Source organism: Rattus norvegicus, chromosome 19 (genome assembly GCF_021556685.1).
Source record: "Rattus norvegicus strain SHRSP/BbbUtx chromosome 19, alternate assembly SHRSP_T2T, whole genome shotgun sequence".
In the NCBI taxonomy this organism is placed as follows: Eukaryota; Metazoa; Chordata; class Mammalia; order Rodentia; family Muridae; genus Rattus; species Rattus norvegicus.
In genome coordinates, this window is record NC_141552.1 from 8957309 (window position 1) to 8982500 (window position 25192).

Consider the following 25192-nt stretch of genomic DNA (forward strand, 5'->3'; position numbering starts at 1 on the left):
TTGCAATATTTTTCTTAAACTTAAAAAGCAAGGGCATCAGGAGCTTGGGTGGTGTTTTATTCAGTACAGCACTTGCATTGCAATCGGGAGGACTTGGATTTAATCCCCAGAATCCATATTTTTAATAAGATATGATGATACATGCTTGTAATTCCAGTTCCAGACAGGCAGGCAGAAGTAGATGCCTGAGGCTTGCTCAGTGGCCAACCTAGTCTACTACCTACTTAGTGAGTTCTAGGCCAGTGAGAGATCTGTCTCACAGAAACAAGGTGGATGGCACTTGGAGGTAATCTTGTATCCACATACATGTGTGTGCATACCTGTGCACAAGCACCTTCACACACACAGAGAGAGAGAGAGACAGAGACAGAGACAGAGAGAGACAGAGAGACAGAGAGACAATACAAGGACCAATTCTCCATCTTTAAATCAATGCTTAACCTTTGCAGAGAAATGGGTGGCTGTTGCTGTTCAGTAGATGTCTTTGTGTTGCATTCAGAATCCCCTCCTCCTTCATGAATCCTAGTAGAAGGAGAACATAGAACAATCTGGAGAGGGGCAGCTGCTCCCAAGAGGCAAGTTTTGCTTTCACCTCTTGGCGAGTTGAGGAAAAAGTAGAAAGTCAGGGCAAAGCAGCGTTTTCAGGAAAGTTACTAAGATACCCGATTTCCTCGTTTTCACCATGCTGTAAAAAGTTAAGGAACTGTCTTTTTCAGCTTTGTTCCACAGAAAGTAACGTGCCTCTATTTAAAAGTGAAGGAGCCAAGGCCAGAGTCATTGAGCGATGTGGGAGTTGATAAACTAGAGTCAGCCTGATGCCTACCCAAGTGCCTGTCTTCTTGTTCCACTGTCTCGCCCACCCCAGTTGACACTATTGGGGCAGTCGAGGGAAGACTCATGTGTGGCTTCCGTACCATTTTCACCTCAGTACTTGACAAACACAGAAGCACAATAAGGAGTTCTTGGATTGTGTCTCCTGTCCAACTTGCTTAACTTCTGAGAATTGACACATTTGGGGTAGCATGGCTGTGGATGTGAATTATATCTTAAATACTTGTTCAAACAGAGTGGGGAGCCTCCTTTTGAGGTTAAACGTAATAGGAAATTGAGGGGGAAAGCCCACAATCTTAAATGGTTTCATGTGATTCTGAATTTGGTTTCAGCCTGAGTCTTGGACAGAGACATCTCTTAAAGCTACAGGTAATTCTGTACAGCCTGTTAGACCCCAAATTCATTATGGCGGTAGGCTATGGTAGCTTTGTACCTGAGCCCAGCATGACATACCTTTTGTCAAGGAGAGTAAGGTTAATGGTGCCTGTGACCACAGGTCTCATTCTACTATGCCTCAACCAGATTTATTGCTTTTTAAGACTAAGCGTCATTTCCTCGTGTTAAAAAAAGTTGCCAATGAATAAAGAACAGGGTATCCCTTCAAACTACAGAGTGTGTTTCTCTATAAATCCTCACCAAGGGCTCCTAATGACATACAGCTCATATTGTACGCACAGAATCAACCACATCTGCCCCTGGGCCTTCTCAAGCTACAAACACATTAGACATTTGGGGTGTGCATTAATTCTGTCTTCCGCTCACTGTCTTGTAGCTCCAAAGAGCTGGTAGCTCAGTGCTAATGAGGTCAAAGTCCCAGGTTTGATTTCTCATGAGAACAAATGAAAATCCCTCTCTTGTTTAGAGTTATAAATATCACTGAACCTTGCCAGCTCTGACGATTTTTCTCTCCTGAACAAATCCTTGTGGAGAAAAGAAGCAATCATTTCATTGTCTGGTTCTCAATGCACTCTCTATAAAATGAGAATAATGAACTGGCATTACTCATCTTCCCCTTGTACAGTGTTAGGATTCAAGCCTGACGGTAATCTCCAGGCTCAAATTTTGAGTCCTCGTGATTATATTGTGAAGGCAGTGAAGTCTTAAGGAGATGGGGCTTGGCCAATGGAAGAGGGTCACTAGGGTGACCTCCAAGGTCTAGAGTTGTCTCTGGTTCTGACTTGCTTCCTAATCAGCCACAGCGTGAGCAGCTGCCTTCCCATGCAGAAGAGTTCCCGTCCCTCCCCAGCTTGATAGACCGCATCCTCATGAAACCATGAACTAAATTAAGCCTCCCTCCCTGAAGTTGTTTCTGTCAGGTACTTTGTCAGACCGGTGACAAAAAAAAAAAAAAATACGACTAATGCAAACAAAGAGAAACCTAAGAGAGGAGTGTCTAAGAAGGTGTGCATACATTATAGACACATGAACAGGAGGGAGAAGAGACAGGGATTCGGGGAAGCAGAGAGGGGAGGAAGAAGGTATGGATAAAGGAAGGGGTGGACGGTGTGCCGATTACCTTTTCTCATTGCACAATAAAAAAAAAAAAAAAAAACCCTGACAAAAAGCAACTTAAGGAAAGAAGGGTTTGCCTTTGTCTTTCAGTCCACTGCTGTGGGAAAGCCATTGCAGAAGAAACTTGAGGCAGCTGATCACACTGTGTCCCAGTAGCTAAGCAGAGCTACGAATGTTTGGCTCAACTCACTTTCTCCTTCTTATGAACTCTAGGACCCAGCCATGGAATGACGTCACCATATTTAGGGTGTGTCTTCCCAAACTACTTAACCTAATCCAGATAGCCCCTTAAGGATCTACATGCTATTACAAGTTGGGAGCAAAGAGATGGCTCATGTGGTTAAAAGCCCTTGCAGCTCTTCCAGAGGACCTGGGTTCGATTCCAAGCACGAGCACAGCAACCCACTGCCGTCTGTAAACTCTAGTTCCATGGGATAGGATAGAACACCTTCTTCTAATTCTGGTGGACATCAGGCACACACATGGTACACAGACAAATGTGCAGGGAAAATACCCATGTTCATAAAACCTCTTAAAAGTCAATGTAACCAAATAATTGCACTGAGCTGATAACTGGGATTTGTTATCACTTATCTTACTGGTCCCCACTAATTAGAATGGTCTCTTGTTTCTCACATTATCTGGGGCTGGAGAGATGTCTCAGTGGTTAGAGCACTGACTGCTCTTCCAGAGGTCCTGAGTTCAAATCCCAGCAATCACATGGTGGTTCACAACCATCTGTAATGAGATCTGATGACCTGTTCTAGTATGTCTGAAGACAGCTACAGTGTATGTATTTGGTGTGTATCTGCCATTTTTGATGGCAGCACCTTAATACTTTTCTCAAGAGGCCACCTCTTTTTTACTTGTTTATTTTTCTTGAAGTGGTTAAATGCATTTCTTGACTTCAGCATGGCAAATTGCAGCCCCCAGGGAACTTAGGCACCATTTCTGGACACAGTAATTGTCTCAGGATTGGGATGAGCCCACATCCCCTCTTTTCTGAAGACCAATCCCACCCCTTTTCTAAAGGAGCATATACTTGGAAAGTAAATGGGTCCAAATCCGCCTGGAAATGAATCTGCTCCATTCAGGGATACTGAAAGCTGGCTTCTGTGACAGCTACATCTGAGGCTCACATTTCTACCACTCCTTAAGATCCTTTTTTATCTGAAGCCCATCTAAAGTTGAGTTTCTCTCTGAGACTGGAAGGGACCTTGTCATCACAGTACAGACAGTAAGAAAAAGGCTCAAAAATGGAAGACCTTGCCATGGCATGGGGGGTGGGGGGGAGGATAAAGTTACACACAGGACTCATTTAATTCTGACTCTTCTAATGACTAGTGTTATTGTCCATATTGAGTGAATTCTTTTTTTGCATATGTAAAACAGGGGAGACATCTCATGCCTGCGTTGAATGACATGCAGGATTATCTAACTTGAAAGGTACAAAGAGTGTGCCCATTGGATGCACACTCCAGTCCCAGCTTCGTACATTGCCAATTAGCTCTCTAATACCCAGAAATGAGAAGGAATCCAACGCGTTCTCAGTGAGGGTGCCCTTGAGGCTGTCAGCACGCACACGGATTCCAGGTTCCATTCTCCATTCGAAGGAGTTCACCGCCGTGTGACTAACTAGATTACTATCTCCAACCAGCCGCAGTTACTGTTTCATTGTCCATAAAACTCAGAAGCCTTTTATAAGCACGCGTATGAAAGACGCGGCCAGGTGGGCTTCTGCAACAGACACAAAAGCGCAGGAGAAAGCCCAGCAAGGTGGACACAAGCAATCCTGCATCAGGCTTCACTCTCACCGAGAGAGCTTTGGAAAGACAAGAATCTGTTAAGAAATGCACGATTAGAGCCTTTTTTTGTTACTGTTTTTACTTGGTTTTATTTTTATTAATATATTTCAATTGAAATAGAATTATACCACTTCCCCCTTTCTTTCCTCTCTCAACCCTTCCCAGATAGACTCCCTCAAACTCCTCATGCCCCCCCCACTCAAGTCGATAGCCTCTTTTCCTTTGGTTATTATTGTTACACACATATGTGTGTGTGTGGTATGTATTTCTATGCATATATACATATCTATACAGCCTGCTAAGTCCATTTTTGTTGTCCCCATGTACATGGGTTTATTGTTGAGCATTAATGCCCAAAATTGAAAACAAAGCTGGAAACAACTTTCTAATGGAGAGAGAATAAGAATAAGAAGAGACATAGATGAGGCTATAAAAGACCAACATGAAATGACTACAAAATCTCTCTCTCTCTCTCTCTCTCTCTCTCTCTCTCTCACACACACACACACACACACACACACACATACACACACACACACACACACACACACACACACACGAGCGCAAGTAAACCTGGGTACTCTGAATAAAATCAGTGAATCGCATCAATGGTTCTATGCTAATTGTCTTCTTTCATTGACATCTTGGGAGAAAACAGAACGGAGTCCCTGGAGTCCATGTTTTGTGTTTTTTGGCAGAGGCAGACAGGTCACTATGAGTTCAAGGCCATCCTGATCTGTATAACAAGTTCCAGGACAGCCAAGGCTAGAGAGACCCTATGGCAAACACCCCTCCCTCCCCACAAAAAAAAAATAGAATTTAAGAATAATATCAGAAGACTTGTCCTGGTGAACAGAGACCAGTGTGATCTGGGGTCTCCAAACTGTCCAACCTTGATTGATCACACACTTCCACCAGGGAGAATGCTGTTTGTCGCTGGCTATTTCTCCTGTGGACATTTTCTTCCTCTGACTTCTACAGGACCAGTTCCTTCTTGTCATTCAGTTCTCATCTGATTGGCTTCTCAGGAGGCTTCTCTTGTCCACTGAAGGTTCCTCGTCTACTCAGCCACTTTGTCATACTCTCCCTATTAATTGGTATTGAAGCATTCATTCTGTTATATTTGTTCAATATTTACGCTATTATATTTATTTCTATAGGCTCTTTTGAAAAGATTAAGGGCTGTGTGTGTGTGTGCGTGTGCGTGTGTGTGTGTGTGTGTGTGTGTGTGTCTGTGTGTGACTGTGTGGCTGAGTATCTGTGTGTGTGTGTGAGTGTGTGTGTGTGTGTCTGTGTGTGACTGTGTGGCTGAGTATCTGTGTCTGTGTGTGTGTCTGTGTGTGTGTGTGTGACTGTGTGTGACTGTGTGTGTGACTGTGTGTGTGTGACTGTGTGTGACTGTGTGTGTCTGTGTGTGACTGTGTGTGTGTGTCTGTGTGTATGTGTGTCTGTGTGTGTCTGTGTGTGTCTGTGTGTTTGTCTGTGTGTGTGTGAGTGTGTGTGTGTGTGTCTGTGTGTGACTGTGGCTGAGTATCTGTGTCTGTGTGTGTGTGTGTGTGTAACTGTGTGGCTGAGTATCTCTTGTGTGTGTGTGTGACTGTGTGTGTGACTGTGTGTGTGACTGTGTGTGTGACTGTGTGTGTCTGTGTGTGACTGTGTGTGACTGTGTGTGTGTCTGTGTGTGTGTGTTTGTGTGTGTGTGTCTGTGTGTGTGAGTGTGTGTGTCTGTGTCTGTGTGTGACTGTGTGGCTGAGTATCTGTGTGTGTGTGTGTGTGTGTGTGTCTGTGTGTGACTGTGTGTGACTGTGTGGCTGAGTATCTCGTGTGTGTGTGTGTGACTGTGTGTGTGTCTGTGTGTGTGTCTGTGTGTGTGTGTCTGTGTGTGTGAGTGTGTGTGTGTGTCTGTGTGTGACTGTGTGGCTGAGTATCTGTGTGTGTGTCTGTGTGTGTGTGTGTGTGTCTGTGTGTGTATGTGTGACTGTGTGGCTGAGTATCTCGTGTGTGTGTGTGTGTCTGTGTGTGTGTGTCTGTGTGTGTGTGTCTGTGTGTGTGTGTCTGTGTATGTGTGTGTGTGCATGTGTGTGTGTGATATATGTTGGCTATCCTTAGAGGCCAGAAGAGTATAACAGGGCCCTAGACTTTGCATGGCAGATGCCATGTTAGAGACACCATTTTGATCTTAAAACCCCATCACATAGGTCTCAACACTTGCCAAAATGGTAACAAAGAAGTCCCTAGATGTGCTGACCTTGCTTTTTGGCTTCTGTACTTAAGCTTCTTGCTACATGAAGTGTGCCACCAAGGACGTGGTCCCTGAGCATAAAAAAGAAAGAGCAATGATGCCCAAGGCTGCATGACTAAGACAAGTTCCCCATACACCCACTGGCCAGCAATAGAGACTTTCCTTTGAGGTTTAAAAATACACATGTGGTAATCTCTGGTATGATTGATTACCTTGAAACATTCCCGAGTCTCCAGCAAGATCCCCATAGACTAAGACACTAGGACACTGGAGGTCTTGGATCTACTCCAGGTCAATAGTGCAGAAAAGGGAAAGCTCCTGGGAGGTGAGCACCCTGTGATATTCCAGGGTCTCACAAACTTCTCCTGCCTCCTACTACCCCAGAGGCTTCCATCATTTCCACCCTAAAATGGGAAGTTATAGAAAGTCGCTGGAGTCTGATACATCTATTGTTAAATCCGTCTGTGGAGCCTTCTCAATAGGACACATAGGAATGGCTGGATACAGTCTAATTCCAGTGGCCAAGATCCCTGTGCGATATCACCTTGTCCCCTGGTTAAGTCTGGGTGGGACCACCTGTTTGTCTTTACTGTGTGTCTGTGTGTCTTTCTGTGTGTTTCTATAAGTTCTATTGGTTGTTGGAATAGAACTGAAAATGGGAGGGAGAGTGACCCAATGCACCATTGTAGTGCATGTTGAACATTTCAAGGAAAGCTTTGTAGATGACAGTGGATATGGTATCCATTTCTTGCCCAGAAAACTCCAAACATTCTGTGAATCAATTTGTCCTCTTGGGAGTCAGATGGCCCAGTGAAGGCTCTCTGGGCCCCCATATGGCTCAGGTTGTCTAGAACATGATAATTGAAGATCCTGATGACTGTCCAGTTTTTACTCATTGACCAGTGGCCATACCCCTAGCTTAAGACCTATGCCCTCTTGTTGGGGACCCAAATCCTCTTGAATTGTCCAGGTGACCCACAGAAATCCAAACCTCCTCCTGTTATTCAGTCCTACTGGTGGAATTTAACTTTCCCCCACCTCATGTGGTCCCTGACTACAACTAACAAGGGAAAAATACTTGCCCCAGCACACTGTGAGGCATAGTCTCTTTTACCTCAGCCCCCCTCACTCCTTCACATACAGTGAATTGTCTCTGGCTATGGGGCTCTGGGAAGAATTTATTTGGGATACAAGTAGGCACCCATCCTCCAGTTAAGGGGGATGTTTTTTGCATGCCTGAGATCCAAAGAGTCCCCTTCTACCCCTTATGTGGTTTATATCTTTTAACCAATTACCTGCATAATTGAAAAACTCAGAACCCATCATTCTGAGGAAAACCTCAGGCTTTCATTAGTCTTCTCCAGACTGTGGTTTACACCAGCTGACCTTGGAAGATTGGCACTGGCCTCTGGCCACCCTCCTCACAGCAGAAGAGAGAAACAGGATCCAGCTTGAAAGGAGGAAAGCCACCCTTGAGCAAGTGGAGGATGACTGGAGGGCAACACAACCCAAATAGAATGGATTTTCTCCTCTTGCTGATCTGACTGGGACCCCAACACTGACCAAGGTAAGGAGGCTCTGGATGATTTTCACTGGGCCATTTTTGGAGGATTGAGCTCAGCTGCTAGAAAACCTACCAATCTGTCTAAGGTTACAAGAGCTCCAAGAGTCCCACACACACACACACCTCTGGATTCCTCTGCAAAACTTGCCAGGTAGTCACCCCCATAGATCCAGAGGCTCCAGGAAGCCAGCAAGCAACCAATATTGCTTTTGTTGTACAGCCTACCCTCGACATTAGAAACTGCAGCAATTAAGAAGGGTTTGAATACGTCCCAAATATTGGAGATTGCTCAAAAGGTTTACAATGGCTTCGACTGCAGAAGAAAAGCAAAACGGAAGATTGGTTCTAGCGGTAGTGGATGTGCTCAAAGACTAAAAACTGAGATCCCAGAGGGGGAAGCTAAAAACACTGGGGAAAGAAGAGGCTAGGAAAGGAGCAACATGTTTATTATAAACAAAAAAAAAGGACACTGGAAGGATGAATGTCAAACTGGAAGAGAAAAGAAGGATGCCTCGTCCTTTACTTGGGCAAGGACTAACAGAAATAGGACTCCACTGCACTGAGGCCCCAGCATCCCAGGGTAGCATTAAAGGAAGAGACAGTCTTTAAATCCCTGGTTATCATGGAGTAAGTAGCCCATCGAGTCCTGGCAGATGCTCAGGCCATCTGAAGAGACACCCATCCAAGGAGCAACTGGACAGACTGCTCTTTCCCTGGATGACCTCTCCAGTGGCGGACTTGTGACAAGGTACTGTGAGCCATTCCTCTTTAGCCATGCCAGACTACCTCTATCCCCTGACTGGGAGAGATTTATTACAAAACTCACCGAGGATTTAATATAGTCAGGGACCAACCCAATGGCTGCCATTCCCCTTTCTCTGGAGCAGGCCCATTATCATCTGTATCACTTACAGGGCATTTCTGATCCATACAATATTCAAGAAGTGTTTGAAATCCCAGTGTGTCCGGAAGACCCAAGTCGTGGACTCGCTTAACAGCAAAAGAATGGATTCTGAGAGTATCTCGTCATTTCAGGACAATATTTTCTTTAAACCTTTTATACCTCTGTCTTTAAAAATAAAATAAAAGTGATGCACTGACATTCTCATTTTCAAGTCCCTGGTGGGTTTCATTGTCGCAGTCACCTGGGGTTATCAAGTCGCTTCCTTCACAATTGCTGGCCAGATGAGGTGCAGCACAAACTATCATACGATCACACCTCTCCCTTCAGAACAGAACTGTCTCGTTCTTGAGGACAGAACAATGGCTGGGTATTGATTTCCACATGAGCAATAGTGTTTATCTCTTGTACTTTCTGCCTAAGAGACTTGGATAGCTCAGGAAATTTTCTAGGGTAAGGCACCCCACCTTCCCTTACACTGAAAATGTACACTCCCACGGTTTCTTAGATAAGCAGTGGGAAGCGTCATCTATAAGCTGAAAGGGGGGCATAGAGGGGAAGAAGGTATCGGGTGTATATTAAGCCCCACATCCTCACATAAGAAATTGCCAGAATTATTCAGGGTTCACCAACTAGATTGAATTTGAGGAGAGTGGATTATAATCTCTATGATACATATATTCCTAAGACTTAGTGCAAGACATTTCAGTCTGTTCTTTAACACAGCCCCCCAAGTAGCCCTATACAAACATGTACCCATTTTGGGGATGGGAACACTCAATGAAGCATTTAGGGAGTAGAATCTTCTGCTCCTCATTCTTTGATGTTTTGCAGTCAGCTGTGTACCTTCATAAAAGCAACTTGAAATATTTGCCCGGAAATGAAGATTTATTTCAATCAAACTACTCAAACTTTTATTTCATTCCATCAAAGCCAACTTTACCTCGCATGTAGCACTCCTTAGATGGCTCATCAGGTAAAGGCGTTTGACACCAGGGCTGATGACCTGAGTTCAATTCTTGAAATCTGTTCACATTTGTCATAAATGATAAGCCAACTTTAAATCGTGTTTGTTCAAATTTAAGTGAGAGAAGTCCATGGGCCAGTCTGAACAGTTAAATTCCCCATCCGAACACCCAATCATTTCCCCCAGAGGCAGAGAACCATTTACCAGTTTTTCCTAATACAGAGAGTGCCAGGCAGCTTTTTCATGAATAATCTCACATGGAGACAAGAATAACAAATCATTTTTAATGTTGCTTGTCTATATTTCTCCATGTGCCCATGTTATTGGGTTTCCCCAACACTCTCATGTAAATACTGGTATCGTGTTTACCAGAAGAGTAAGTGAAACTAATGGCCGCAGTGTTAGTTAATTACATGAGATGGGACAGGAGGAAGGGCAGGTGAGGATATAAGCAGCCTTGGAACCTCTTGTCCCCTTTGTCATGCTGCAGAGATGAGGCTGAGAGGGAAGTGCCTGCAGTCCACCTTTTCCCTTCTCATGAATCCATGCCAAGTATCTGCTGTGTGTCAGACAACAGTAGATCACTCACCGGGTCCCCCACCTGGCAAAGTGACACTCTACGTGTAAACTCTACTGACTTTATCTCTGGGACCAATAACTGAAGAAAGCAACGGGCAAGCATGAATTGCTACTTAGGTTCATGTTCAGAGGGGTTAGTTCATTTGAGAGGGTGGAGAGGTGTGGAACTGCTCATCTTGTGGCAGCCAGGAAAAGGAAAAGTGGGGGAGGAGAGGAGGGGGAGGGGATAGAGGAAGGATGTTGGTAGGTTTTCTCTTTACCTGCTCTGATTTCATCTGGGCCCATCTGTGGGGTGGTACCGCTCACATTCAGAGCCTCTCCTCCCCTCTGGACACAATGCTTACAGCAGAGGTTGCTTTACTGGACTTCCAGGCACTCCTTGATCCAATCAAATTGATAGAACATACTGGAAAGGTGACCCAACAGCTAAGAACACTTGTGTCTTTTGCAAAAGATACAAGTACAGTTCCTAACATCCATGTCAGGCAGCCCATAATCACCTGATGCCCTCTTCCAAACTCCCCAGTCACCCACAGACTTGTGTGCATAAACACACAAAAAAAGTAAAAATGATTAACTAAAACATAAATCATTAAAACACATACATAAATACCATTATGTGAACATTAGTTTGTGTACAATTTGTGTATATTGGCCTCTACTACCCCATACACACACACACACACACACACACACACACACACACACACACACACACACCAGACTAGGGGAAAATAAGGCCCTTTTAGGTACCCTAAACAAGAAGCAACATCTCCAGTCATAAACTTCTTTGTCTTTTTGTTCCAAGGTGCTAACTGTTTAACCTGATTCACCACTCATCACTTTGCTCTGCTGAAATGAAGCCATAGCAGCCTGGGCTTTCTATAATTCCCTGCACGTCAGCTGTATCTTAATTGCTTTTTCTTTTTCTCAGGAGAGCAGAGGCGAATGCAAGAAAGTGTTCTGTTGTTATTATAGGATAACCATGAATCCATAGGTAATTATTTGCAAACTCCAATAGTTTACCTAGGAATGGCAACAAATTTCTTGTGACACATCTCAGAAGAGAAAGAGATATTGAGATACCATATCCTAGCAAACTTATTATCAGCAGGGATCTTGTTTTATGAGATTTCTGCTCGGGGAAAGGATTAACTTACTAATTCATCAAAACCCACATATCCTCTATCATGAAACCATACATTAAATGTGCAGGCGACTAGCTTAGAAATTAATGCGACTTTCGGTGTAAGTTATTTAAATTCTTCGGTTTAGCCACAGTAACAATGCATGAGCTAGAAATGGGCTTCTAAATAGGAAGGGGATACAGGAATCAGGGGGTGTAGAAAATCTTCCTCCAACCTTGCAAGCTTGACTTTGGCCAGCCTTATATATAACCACAAGCATAGCAGCTAAGTTCTCCAAAGTTCTTCTTTATCTAAGTCCACAGCATGTGAGAATCAGAAAGCTTGGCTGCAGTAAGAAAGTTAGTACTTTTATTAAACTTAAGAGATGTGCCCTTGGCTGTAAAACCTCAGAACCCACATGACTAAACCATGCTCCCTGCGTGAAATAGAATCTATACCATACTGTTACAAAGAAGGTTCTTTAATGTACGGACCACTTATGGCGGTATAAGCAGAATATTGGGAACAGGTCAAAGACCGGTAACAAGGAACTATAATAATATGAAAACATTAATAGCCCCTAAAGCCAAAGCTAGGATGGTCTAGGAACTCGGTGAGAACTGAAGTCACAGAGGTCTACAGAGGATCTGGCAGGATGCTCATCTCGCTGGAATTGGATCACCAAGACTGAGAGGAGTCAGACAAAAAAGAGCTGCAATCTATTTTTACCATCACCCTCCTGTCCATTGCCAGTGTGTCTCGCTGGTGAGAGCGGACCGAACGAAGCACGTGATCCGAGTGGTGCATTCTTCGCCTGTCCACCTTACAGAGTATGGAACAGGGCAGAAAGGGCCAAAGAGTAGAGGCAGGGGCACAAATGAACACAAACAGTGAAACGGAGCCATTTCCCATTGTTCCTTCTCCACTACAGCCGCTTCCTCCAGTTTACTTACGCGTCCCTCTTCACGTGCAGAGCTTCTCTTCCTCCTTCAAGGCCCCTTTAAACACCATCCCTGAAGGAGACTGCTGGAAACTCCGATTGCAGCGTTGTGATCTATAAAGTCTAACGCAATATCCATCACAACAAGATGAAGCGGGGACAAATTGGATTTCCCAGAGTCCTCCCGAGTGGTACTAGTTGTGTGGATGAAACCCAAAGGCACTAACCAGTTAAAACTAGATGGCCTTGTAAGAAGAAAAATCTGGCTAACTGTAGGATAACTGTTATTTGGGGGCTGGGGGTGGACGTACAATTGCAGGTCAGTGACAAGTCCTTCGGGACGAAAAAGAAGAGTCTCCTTCACTGTCCCTCCTACCCCTCCACCCAATTTCCCTGCAAGTACCTGATGTGTTGTTCCCATTTTTTACCTGGTAGCTTCATACAGATAGCTTGATCACGTGACTAAAGACAGCTGAGGTATGGCTATACTTGCTATTTACTGCTCTAACGTGCCTCCCTCTTCCCCATGGTTACAGAACAGCACAACTGACCAAAATGCAGAGTTACGGAACCAAATCCTAGTGGATACAAGCAGTTCTCATAACTAAAGCTCAAGGAACATTGCAGAAGAGGAGATAGAAAGATTAGAAGAGCCAGAGGAGGAGGGAACTTGCTCCTAGTAATGTCAGAAGCTCTGTCCATAAAGCCCCACCCACAAGACTGTCTAACAAAGTCAACACCAATAGACAGGCCAAAGAGCAAAAGGGTTTTTTCCCCCCTTTTGAAAAGTCAAGACCCATGAGGTCTCGACAGTACACAAAAAGCTACAGGCAACTAAGGAATGCGAAGAGCAAAAGAAATAGCCTTCCGCAGGGAAGAACACACTGATTGGCTACCCAATTGAGAAGCCACACCTACTCCATCTTGAGACCGGCCTCCATTTTGAAAGAAAGAGGAGAAAACAGCCTGAGAATTTGAACCACAGCTGAACCCAAGCTGTACCCAAGTACCAGGAAGGACCCCACAGCTGATCCTTGGCCAGAGTCATTCCCTAGCTACTTCCTAGCAAGAGTTAATCAAAGATGAGTCTGATTGGTTCAGATGTGCTTTCGGACCCTTTGTGGTTGTATAAGGCCTCTCTTCAAAGCACTCGCCTATGGCTTACAATAGTCATTCAATTAGATACTTGCCAGAAGGGACACACACACACACACACACACACACACACACACACACCTCTTGCTCCCATTTCCTATAAAACGCTGTCCTGATGAGAGTTCGGGGCTACTCCACCTAACCGTCCCATGGGCCAGCGGTGAACAAGTCCAAACTTAAGTTTATAATAAAGAGACCATAATGTGATTGCAGAGGAATTGGCTGCTGGTTTGTCTTTTGGGCTCACGAACAAGGCACGACACAATAAAAATGATCAACCCCCAAAACACATACATTTATCATTATACAGACTGAACAGGAGACAGACATAGATGTAGATATAGATGCATATAACAGCCATTAATGAAAATGGAGGCCATGAATTAGAAAGAGAGAAAGAGAAGTACACGGGAGGGAGGAGGGTAAAAGGAGAAATGATATAATCCAATAAGAAGCTCAAAATGAATGAGTACATAGATATAGGTATCCCAACCGTAATGGTGTCATCTGTAGTCCAACAACGTAAGCTAAGATTCAGGCTTATTTAGTGTATAACATTTAACTCGCTAGCAGGAACCTATATGCTATGTGCTAGGTCTTCAAAAAATTATACTGAGCCTGACATAGTGGCATCTTTAATCCTAGCACTTGGGGGGAGCCAGAGGTGGGTGGATCTCTAGGAGTTCAAGGCCAATGTGGTCTACATGGGAAGTTCGGGCCAGCCAGGGAGAGAGATTTTGCCTCCAAAGAGAGAGACAGAGACAGAGGGGGAACAGAGAGAGAAGATAGATATAAGATATAAGATATAAGATATAAGATATAAGATAAGATATAAGGAGGAGTTATGTATATGTTTTATCTTGATTACAATGACGATACACAGATCCAAACACATGAAGTCCTATAAATTATATCTAGTTTCTGTATACTAATCGTAATTCAATAAAGCATGTCTGTATAGTGAGTTTCAAGACAGCTATAGCTACACGGTGAGATCCTGTCTTGAAAAAAAAAGTTAAATTGAATAAATAGAGAACTCATCACCCACAACACACATGCGCGGTCAAAGAGAAGGGTGAGGTTCATCTTATTCTGTTAGATGTGTATGCTGATGAGAGCCCATTTCCAACCTCCAGTTGAGTTTTTAAGCATCTTTATCCTAAGGCAGAGCTTGACTAATCGTGGTACCGCTAAGGAGAGTATGGGAACCTTGTAAAAATCCTGGAAGTCCTCTGACAACTATTGTGATAGACTTCTGGCTGACTCCAAATCTGCTCGAGAGCTCCTTTTTTTTCCCCCACACCCCCGAACGCTGTCAGATGCATTTGCACAGAAGGGGAGAGGCTTTTCCCAGCGATAGGTAGCTCATCCATATGCATGTGTGCACCATGCCTACCACTTCCAATCCAAATCCCGAGATTTGAGATTCTGAACGCTTGCATGAACTGGCAGGAGAGAATGAAAGATAGTGCCATTTACAGTTTAAAAAGCAAAAGGCTCGCAGTTTTACAAGTCTATTTAAGGGGGTTCTGAAACCAGAGCAACTCTTACGCTCATCATAAAGACACGGCTATAAAACAATACATGCTATTAAACACTTCCCTCGAACAAACAAACCCAAGAAAATTAAAGGGAGCTAGGAAAGAAAGAGGCGCCATGTTAAGTGGCTTTTTATTTTTTCTTTTGTAGCACAGTAAGGCAACTGCAATTTCATCTGTCCCCAAAGAAAGGGCCATTTCCCAAACTCAAAGGAATTCTAACAAAGAAAATATATATATATTCTTGATTTCCAAAGCAGTTCTATATATATATATATATATATTGGCAATATATAGCCCTATACCATGGCTGCTTTTGAAAGGAATTTCCTTTTATTGGCTCATCTTTGGAGGAGGCATCTAGAGCTCTGATCAGAAGTCTAGCTGCGGATGAAAACGTGGACAGAAGCCCTGTTTGGTATGTTGTAAACAAGCCGTCCTCGAGCCCAAAGGTCTGGGGGATGTCACCATGAGCATCCTTTCTCTTCCATTTTGTCCCACAGTTAGAGTCCACACCGACGTCATCTCCCATTTCCCAGGAAAGAAATTAAAAGTCAGAAACAATTTAAATTATTTGAATTCTTCCCCACGAGAAGAAATCTGTGTACCTCAGAAATGAGTGGGTTCTCTGACGGGGAATGTGCTTATTTTGCTGCTGACAGCTTTCTTAGTGAAAAAGATAGAAATCAGATTGAATTTCGACAGTGAGAAATTGAGAGCTCGTTCTGCCAGCAGGAGGCTGGGCCTCTAATTTTACCTCCGAAAAACAGAGATGAACCGAGAATATAATCTGCCTACTTTCCGAAAACAAAACATAAAAATTCTCCGCGTAGCTGGCTTCAAAGTAAGAAAAATTGCACACAGCACTGGCTCTGTTCTATCCACCTTGGATTTAATATAATGGTTAGACTGTATTCAAAAGCACATAGAATAGATTCCAAATCCCATTATACCCTCTTTTCTGAACTTTTCATTTGAACAATGAAGTCCACAGTAACCCCCATCAAACTTCCTTAAACCAAAGGGCTGACAATCCCTGAATACCAAAACGTCTCTAACATATAAAATTAAACGATATTCTGCACAAAACACGGATCGTCAAGGATACATTTTGGCAGCAGAAGTGATGTTTAGACAGCCTTCCTTGGGCTCCAGTGAGCTCTTAATTGCATATAATAAAACTAAACAGACAACACTTGCTTTGTAATAGAAATGAAATTTGGCTTTGGTCAGTCTATTGGGTTTTTCAAACATAATCCATTGTCTGGTATTCAGGCCTCAGACAGCAGCCACATTTATAAACTTCTCACGCCAAATGAAGCCAGAGGGTAGAAGCCTGATATTAGTTCGTGACGGATGTGGAAAGGGATTTCGTTAACAGAGATGTGAGTAGCAGGGATGCCTGTCCCTACTACTGCAGCTCTATGAGTGGACATCACAAAGCAGAATGGGATAAATGTTACCGAAGGTTCAAACTATGGTCTCACTGGGTGACATCACTTGAGAAGAAAATAATAATAGCCACACCAGCCACTGTGACCAACAGACAGGATCATATCCACGAAACAACATGAAAAAGGGAAGCGTGGTGTGTTGAGCAGGCACCCGTCACGATCATAGGACGATAGAGGAAAAGGACTATAGAGCTATTGAGAAATGTAGGAGTTTTATGTGATAGAAAAGGGAAAATTGTTATAGTTTATGATATAGCCTGTTTTAGCGAAACTCAACCAGCCATGAGTTTCATCTATTTAAAAATAAATTCCTTCTGCCAATGGTGTTCTTTTCAGAAAGTCTTGCCTTACGCCAATGAGTTCAAGAGCACCTCCCGCTTTCCCTTCTATTAGGTTCAGAATATCAGGTTTTATATTGAGGTCTTTGATCCATTTGGAGTTGAGTTCTGTGCAGGGTACTAAGTATGGCTCTGTCTGAATTCTGGATAAATATGCGTCCATCCCATTTGACCAACAACATTTATTGAAGATGCTTCTTCCCAGTGTGTACTTCTGGCATCTTTATTATAGGTATGTGGATTTATGTCAGGGTATTCTATTCTATTCTATTCTATTCTATTCTATTCTATTCTATTCTATTCTATTGATCACCATATCTGTTATGCCAACACCATGCCATTTCTATTATGGTAGTTCTGTAGTATAGTCTGAAGTCGGGGATGCTGACATGGTTCTTTAGGGTTATTTTAGTCACAGGGGGTAGGATTTGACAGAAGCTCAAGCCATGTCCAGGGTCACTCTTTGCCTGCTGTGTGAGGATCCAGATGTAGAACTCTCAGCTGGGTCTCCAGCACCATCCATGTATGTCTGCATGCCACCATGCTTCATGCTGTGATGATAATCCACCACACCTGTGAACTGTAAGCCAGCCCCAATTAAATGTTCTCCTTTATAAGAATTGCTGTGCTCACGGCATCTATTCACAGCAACAAAACCTGACATAAATGATAAAGATAAATAAAATTAAATTAATTAATTACAAATACACTGACCCATAGGTTATACCTAGTTTCTGTATACTAATTACACTTCAATAAAGTTTATTTAAAAAATAGTGTGGATACACAAGCGAGTATCACTCCACCTCAAAGAAGAGTAAAATAATGTCATTGGCAGGAAAGTAGAAGGAACAGGGAAGCACTGTGTTAAGTATGTAAAGTGGAATAAGGCAGAGTCATAAAAACAAATGCTATGTCAGTTCTACATTTCGTCTGCATTTACACAAAAAGACATGAAGGTAAAGGGGGGGACTACTTGGAGAGAGGAAGGTGCTAACGAGAGAAGGAAGAGAATACAAGAAATGTAATAGTGAGGTGTTTGTGACCACAGAGATGTAACGGTGAGACTGATTGTGTCAGAGATGTAGTGGTGAGAATGATTGTGACCACAGAGATGTAATAGTGAGGTGTTTGTGATCACAGAGATGTAACGGTGAGACTGATTGTGATCATGTGAAATTACATGCATCTATGAGAATGTAGAGAGACAACCCACCATTCTGCATACATAATATATGCAAATGATGTCCTGTAAAGCTGTTTTAGAAGATAGTTACTACCATTATGCTAATTTGAAACAGTTAATGAAATGAAAAAATTTTAGGTAATAAGATTTAGCTACTTTAAACTAGTTTAAAATTTAAACTTGACACTTCCGGTCTCGATCTGTGCCCAGAGCTAAGGCTGTCTGTGCCACAGCCCTCGGAACCCAAAACCAAAACCTGCTTGCAGAGAGCTGGTCTCCCAGGGGCGCTCTCCGTCCTAAGCTCACAGGTAGGACCCCACTTTTGCTCCACTGACTGTCCAAAGAAAGACCTGCCAGGAGCGCAGAGGGCACAGGAACTGTGGAACAGCATGAAACAGGACCCTTCTGGTCTCCAACTGCACCCAGAGCTGGGGCTGTCCCAGAGCCCTCGGAACCCAAAAGCTGCCCGCCAAGAGCTGGTCTCCCAGGAGTGCTCTCACTCCTAAGCCCACAGATGGGACCACACTTTCGCTGCACTCACTGCCCAAGGAGAGAACTGCCAGGAGTCTGCAGGGTGCAGGAGTCACAGAGTGACCTGGGTCAGGACCCTTCCAGTCTCGATCTGCACCCAGACCTAAGGCTGTCCCACATCCCTCCAGACCCAAAACCTGCCCAGAGATTGCTGGTCTCCCAGGAGCGCCCACGGGACAGACAAGCTCTAGTCAAAGACAGCAAGACCAAGCTGGAGTAGCCGTTCTAATATCCAATAAAATATTTCAACCAAAAGTTATTCAAAAAAAAAAGATAAGGAAGGACATTTCCTATTCATCAAAGAAAAAACCCACCAAGATGAACTTTCAATCCTGAATATCTATGCTCCAAATGCACCTACATTCATAAAAAAAAAAAAACCTTAATAAAGATCAAAGCACACACGTGGGCTCTCTGTCGTTTTTGTTGTTACTGAAGACCAGCCTTCGTAGATCAGTTCGTAGTGATCTGATAGGGTGCATGGGATTATTTCAATCTTCTTGTATCTGTTGAGGCCTGCTTTGTGACCGATTATATGGTCAATTTTGGAGAAGGTATCATTTGGTACTGAGAAGAAGACAAATTCTTTGTTTTAGGATGAAATGTGCTATAAATATCTGTTAAATCCATTTGGTTCATAAATTCCGTTAGTTTCTCTATGTCTCTGTTTAGTTTCTGTTTCCATTGATGAGAGTGGGGTGTTGAAATCTCCCAGTCTTATTGTGTGAGGTGCAATGTGTACTTGTTTTTTGGGACCATTTGCTTGGAAATATTTGTCCAGCCTTTTACTCTGAGGTAGTGTCTGTCTTGTCACCGAGGTGTGTTTTCTGTATGTAGTAAAATGCTGGGTCCTCTTTACGGATGCAGTCTGTTAGTCTGTGTCTTTTTACTGGGGAGTTGAGTCCATTGATGTTAAGAGATATTAAGGAATAGTGACTGTTGTTTCCTGTTATTCTGGTTGTTAGAGGTGGAATATGTTTGTGTGGCTCTCATCTTTTGGCTTTGTTGCAAGATTACTTTCTTGCTTTTTCTAGGGTGTAGTTTCCCTCCTTACATTGGAGTTTTCCATCAATTATCCTTTGTAGGGCAGGGTTTGTGGAAAGATATTGTATAAATTTGGTTTTGTCATAGAATATCTTGGCTTCTCCATCTATGTTAATTGAGAGTTTGGCTGGATATAGTAGCCTGGGCTGACATTTGTGTTCTCTTAGGGTCTGTATGACATTTGACCAGGACCTCTGGCCTTCAAAGTCTCTGGTGAGAAGTCTCATGTAATTCTGATAGGTCTGCCTTTATATATTACTTGACCTTTTTTCCTTACTGATTTTAGTATTCTTTCTTTGTTTTGTGCAGTTGGTGTTTTGAATATTATGTGATAGGAGGAATTTCTTTTCTGGTCCAATCTCTTAGGAGTCCTGTAGGCATCTTGTATGTTTATGGGCATTTCTTTCTTTAGGTTAGGGAAGTTTTCTTCTATAATTTTGTTGAAGATATTTACTGGCCTTTTAAGTTGGGAGTCTTCCCTCTCCTCTATATCTATTATCTTTAGGTTTGATCTTCTAATTGTGTTCTAGATTTCCTGGATGTTTTGCATTAGAAACTTTTTGCATTTTACATTTTCTTTGATGGGTATGTCAATGTTTTCTATGGTATCTTCTGCCCCTGAGATTCTCTCTTCTATCTCTTGTATTCTGTTGGTGACATCTATGACTCCTGTTCTCTTTCCTAGGTTTTCTGTGTCCAGGGTTGTCTCCCTTTGTGATTTCTTTATTGTTTCTATTTCCATTTTTAAATCCTGGATGGTTTTGTTCAATTCCTTTGACTGGTTGTGTTTTCCTGTAATTCTTTAAGGGATTTTTGTGTTTTCTCTTTAAGGGCTTCTACTTGGTTACCTGTGTTGTCCATTATTTCTTTAAGGGAGTTATTTATATCCTTCTAAAGTCCTCTCTCATCATCATGAGATGTAATTTTAAATCCAAATCTTTTTTCGGTACATTTGGATATCCAGTGTGTTCTTTGGTGGGAGAAATGGGCTCTGATGATGCCAAGTAGTCTTGGTTTCTGTTGTTTATGATCCCATGCTTGCCTCTAGCCATCAGGTTGTCTCTGATGTTAGCTTGTCTTGCTGTCTCTGACAGTGGCTTGATTCTCATGAAAGCCTGTGTGTCAGCACTTCTGTAGACCTTTTTTCTTTCTGCTGGATCTGGGAACAGAGGGCTGCTCCTGGGTATGTGTGTCGTGAAGCCTCCAGGTGGGTCGCTTGGAGCAGAAGAGTTAGTCTTACTTCTGCTCTCAGGTATGTCAGCCCTCCTGGCCACTGGCTTTCAACTCTGGTCTCAGGCAGAAACCAGAAGGGTCCTGTCCCTGACTTCTCTTATATTCCTGTATCCAGAGGGCCTAGGCAGGTTCCTCTTGGGCCAGGAATGTGAGCAGAAGTGGAGGTCTCCCCTGAGCTCTCAGGATTGTCTGCACTTCTGGGAGTCCAGCTCTCTCCCTCATGGGATTTGGGTACAGAGAGCTGTGGGCAAATTGACCCATTCTTATCTCCTCATAAAAAGCTCAGGTCTAAGTGAATCAAAGACCTCCACATAAAACAAGATACACTGAAACTAACAGAAGAAAAAGTGGGGAAGAGCCTTGAACATATAGGTACAAAGGGAAAATTTCCTGAACAGAACACCAATGGTTATGCTCTAAGATCAAGAGTTAACAAATTGGACCTCATAAAATTGCAAGCTTCTATAAGGCAAAGGATACTGTCAATAGGACAAAATGACAACCAACAGATTTGGAAAAGATCTTTACCAATCCTACATCTGATAGAGGGCTAATATCTAATATATACAGAAAACTCAAGTAGTTAGACTCCAAAGAATCAAATAGCTCTATTACAAATGAGGTACAGAGCTAAACAAAGAATTTTCAACTGAGGAATATTAAATTGCCAGTAAGCACCTAAAGAAATGTTCAACATCATTAGTCATCAATACAAATCAAAACAATTCTGAGATTCCACCTTGCACCAGTCAGAATGGCTAAAATCAAAAACTCCGGTGACAACAGATGCTGGTGAGGATGTGGAGAAAGAGGAACACTCCTCCATTGTTGGTGGGATTGCAAGCTGGAACAACTACTCTGGAAATCAGTCTGGAGGTTTCTCAGAAAATTGGACCCAGCTATACCACTCCTGGGCATACACCCAAAAGATGCCCCAACATATAACAAGGACACATGCTCCCTATGTTCATAGTAGCCTTATTCATAATAGCCAGAAGCTGGAAAGAACCCAGATGTCCTTCAACAGAGGAATGGATACAGGAAATGTGGTACATCTACACAATGGAATACTACTCAGCTATCAATAACAATGACTTCATGAAATTCTTAGGCAAATGAATGGAACTAGAAAATGTCATCCTGAATGAGGTAATCCAGTCACAAAAGAATATACATGGTATGTACTCACTGATAAGTGGATATTAGACTAAAAGCTCAGAATACCCAAGAAAAAATTCACAGACCATATGAAGCTCAAGAAGAAGGAAGACCAAAATGTGGATACTTCAACCCTTCTCAGAAGGGAAAACAAAATACTCACAGGAGGATATACAGAGACAAAGAGTTGAACAGCGACTGAAGAAAAGGCCGTCCAGAGACTGCCCCACCTGGGGATCCATCCCATGTGCAGGTACCAAACCCAGTCACTATTGCTGATGCCAAGAAGTGCATGCTGACAGGAGCCTGATATAAATGTCTCCTGAGATATAGTTGTCTTACTGATAGAGATGAGGATGCTCTCAACTAACCATCAGACTGAGCATGCAGAGTCCAGTGGAGGAGTTAGAGAAAGGACTGAAGCAGTTGAAGGGGTTTGCAACCCCATAGGAAGAACAATAATACCAACCAACCATATCCTCCACTGCAGAGCTTCCAGGGACTAAACCGCCAACCAGTGAGTACACATGGAGGGACCCATGGTCCAGCCACATATGTAGCAGAGGAAGGCATTGTCTGGCATCAATAGGATGAGATGCCCTTGGTCCTATGAAGAAGGCTCATTTCCCCAGTATAAGGAAATGCCATGGTGTTGAGGTGGGAGTGGGTGTGTGGGAGTGGGTGGGTGGGAGTGGGAGCATTTTCATATAAGCAGGGGGAAGGGATATGGGAGAGGGGTAAAAGAGAATAACATTTGAAATGTAAATACATAAAATATCCAATAAAAATAAAATAAATAAAATTTAAACTTATTATTAAATAAAGTTTAATAGAATCCCCAAAGTAATATTCCAACTCAGGTGTTGTCTTGCCTGGTGAATTCTTCAAAGTAGTAAAGGAAAAATAAACTTAGTATTCTCCAGGATCTTTCACAGTAAAGAAAATAACAGGAAAATATATTATACTAGCATTAGCTTAATACAGAAACTTGAAAAGAATCGATATTTTAAGAACATGGACAAAAAAAATTCTAGAAATAATAAAATCCATTAAGATATAAGAAAGTATATTACATCCAAATCATATTTCTTCTAAACAAATAAGGTTCATTACTGAAAACCCGTTGTGAGTCACCAAATTAAGAAAATAAAATGAAGGGCAAAACCCGGGACCATTTTTAATCAATGAAAAAAACGCACCTAAGAAACTCGTTGACCTTTTCATTAACTCAAAATAATATGCTTAACAATTTAGGGACAAAACTGACCTCTTTAACCTGATAGATAACGTTTTCATACTTAATATGTTTTTGGATAGAAGCTTTCTATTGCGTGAGAAATGTTAAAACATTGCCTCAATCCAGTGCTAGTGTAAAAACGCACTCCATGAAAACTTTTGTTTTCATCTCCAACTCAATTCTATTTAAAGTTGAACCTTTCAGATGTGGTCAGGCTGTTGGGGTGGGACACTCAAAAATGGCGTTGGTTCCCCCCAAAAGAAGCCAGAGGAGATTTGTTTGCTCGCTCCACGAAGTGAGGTACATATAGAAATTATATCCTTCCTATAAGAAAAGGTTCTGGGACTGGAGAGATGACTCAGCAGTTCTGAGTGCTTGCAGCTCTCGCAGAGGACCCTGGTTCTGTCTCCGGCGCCCACAATAGGTGGTTTACAGTTGCCTCTAACTCTGACTCCAATGGACGTAATGCATACTTCTGGCCTACACGGGCACCCGTCTGCAAGTAGAATGCGTACGTACACGCACAGACTTGCCCGTGTGCCCATACACACACTTACACGTGCACATGCACACACATTGCGTACACACACACACACACACACACACACCTATAAAAAAAAATTTTTAATACTTTAAGAAAAGGGCTATGGTGCTGGAGAGATGGTCCAATGGTTAAAACCACTTGCTGCTATTGCAAAAGATTTAAGTTTGGCTTCCAGCACCCAGCTCACAATGACTTCCACCCTCAGCTCCAGGGATCCTACAGCCTCTCTGACCTCTGACGCAGTCACGCACAGATGCAGACACGTATATACACATAATTTAAAGTGAAAGAAATCTTTTTTAAAAATGAAAACAGTCCTCAGTACACAGTAAATCTAACAATTGCTTTGGTCTAGATATCTTAGCCTCCAGAACTGACCCAGAACTATCTCAAAGAGTCCTGTAACCACAGTAGTTAATGGATGAGTAACTGATGTGTCATTGTGACTTATTGTGACGTAATGTCCGCCTTCCTCGGAATTCCTCCCCTCTGTCCTTGGCGCATCTGCTTTTTTCCATCCCTTTTTAAATGAATAAAATTGCATCACCTCTAACCTCAATACGGTCTTGGCACCAAAGTATGAAATATGCACAGATGGGTGGATATATTAATAAAATAAATATTTGTCATTATAATAAGAATGTCAATAATTAGAATAAACATTACTCTAAAAAATATATGCAGTCCCTCAAGTCCAAGCCAGCAATCATAATTTTGAAAACTTTTATAAAAATATATTAGTCACTTTTTTCTCAATTTTCTTTTTTTTTCCCCTTTTATTGAAGATAGAGTTTTTTCCTCACATAATATATCCTGACTACTTTTTCCCCTCCCTCTACTTCTCCCAGTTCCTCTCCATCCCCCACCCCATCCCCCCAATTTGGATCCACCTGCTTTCTGTCTGTCATTAGGAAGCTAATATGTCTGTATGGAAAAATTAAAATAAAATAAAATATAATAAGCTAAAACAAAATTTAACATATATGAACTAGACAAACAGAAAGAAAAGAGCCCAAGAGAAGGCACAAGAAACAGACCTGCTCATTCGCACGCTCAAGAATCCTGTAAAAGCAGTAAAGGGGAAGCCAGAATATCTACACAAAGAACCTGTGGGGTAAAAAGAGAGAGAAATGCATGTAAATAAAATAAAAATAGAATTAGGAAAAGAAAAAGAAAGAGCCCTGGCATGACAGGAAGCATCCCAAGCTGCTGTTGAGTTCATTTTCTGTTGGCCATTTACTGCTTTGCGCGCAGCCCACCTGCAAGAGTAGTTTGTTTCCCCAACGAGACTTCCTTGGAGGAAAGT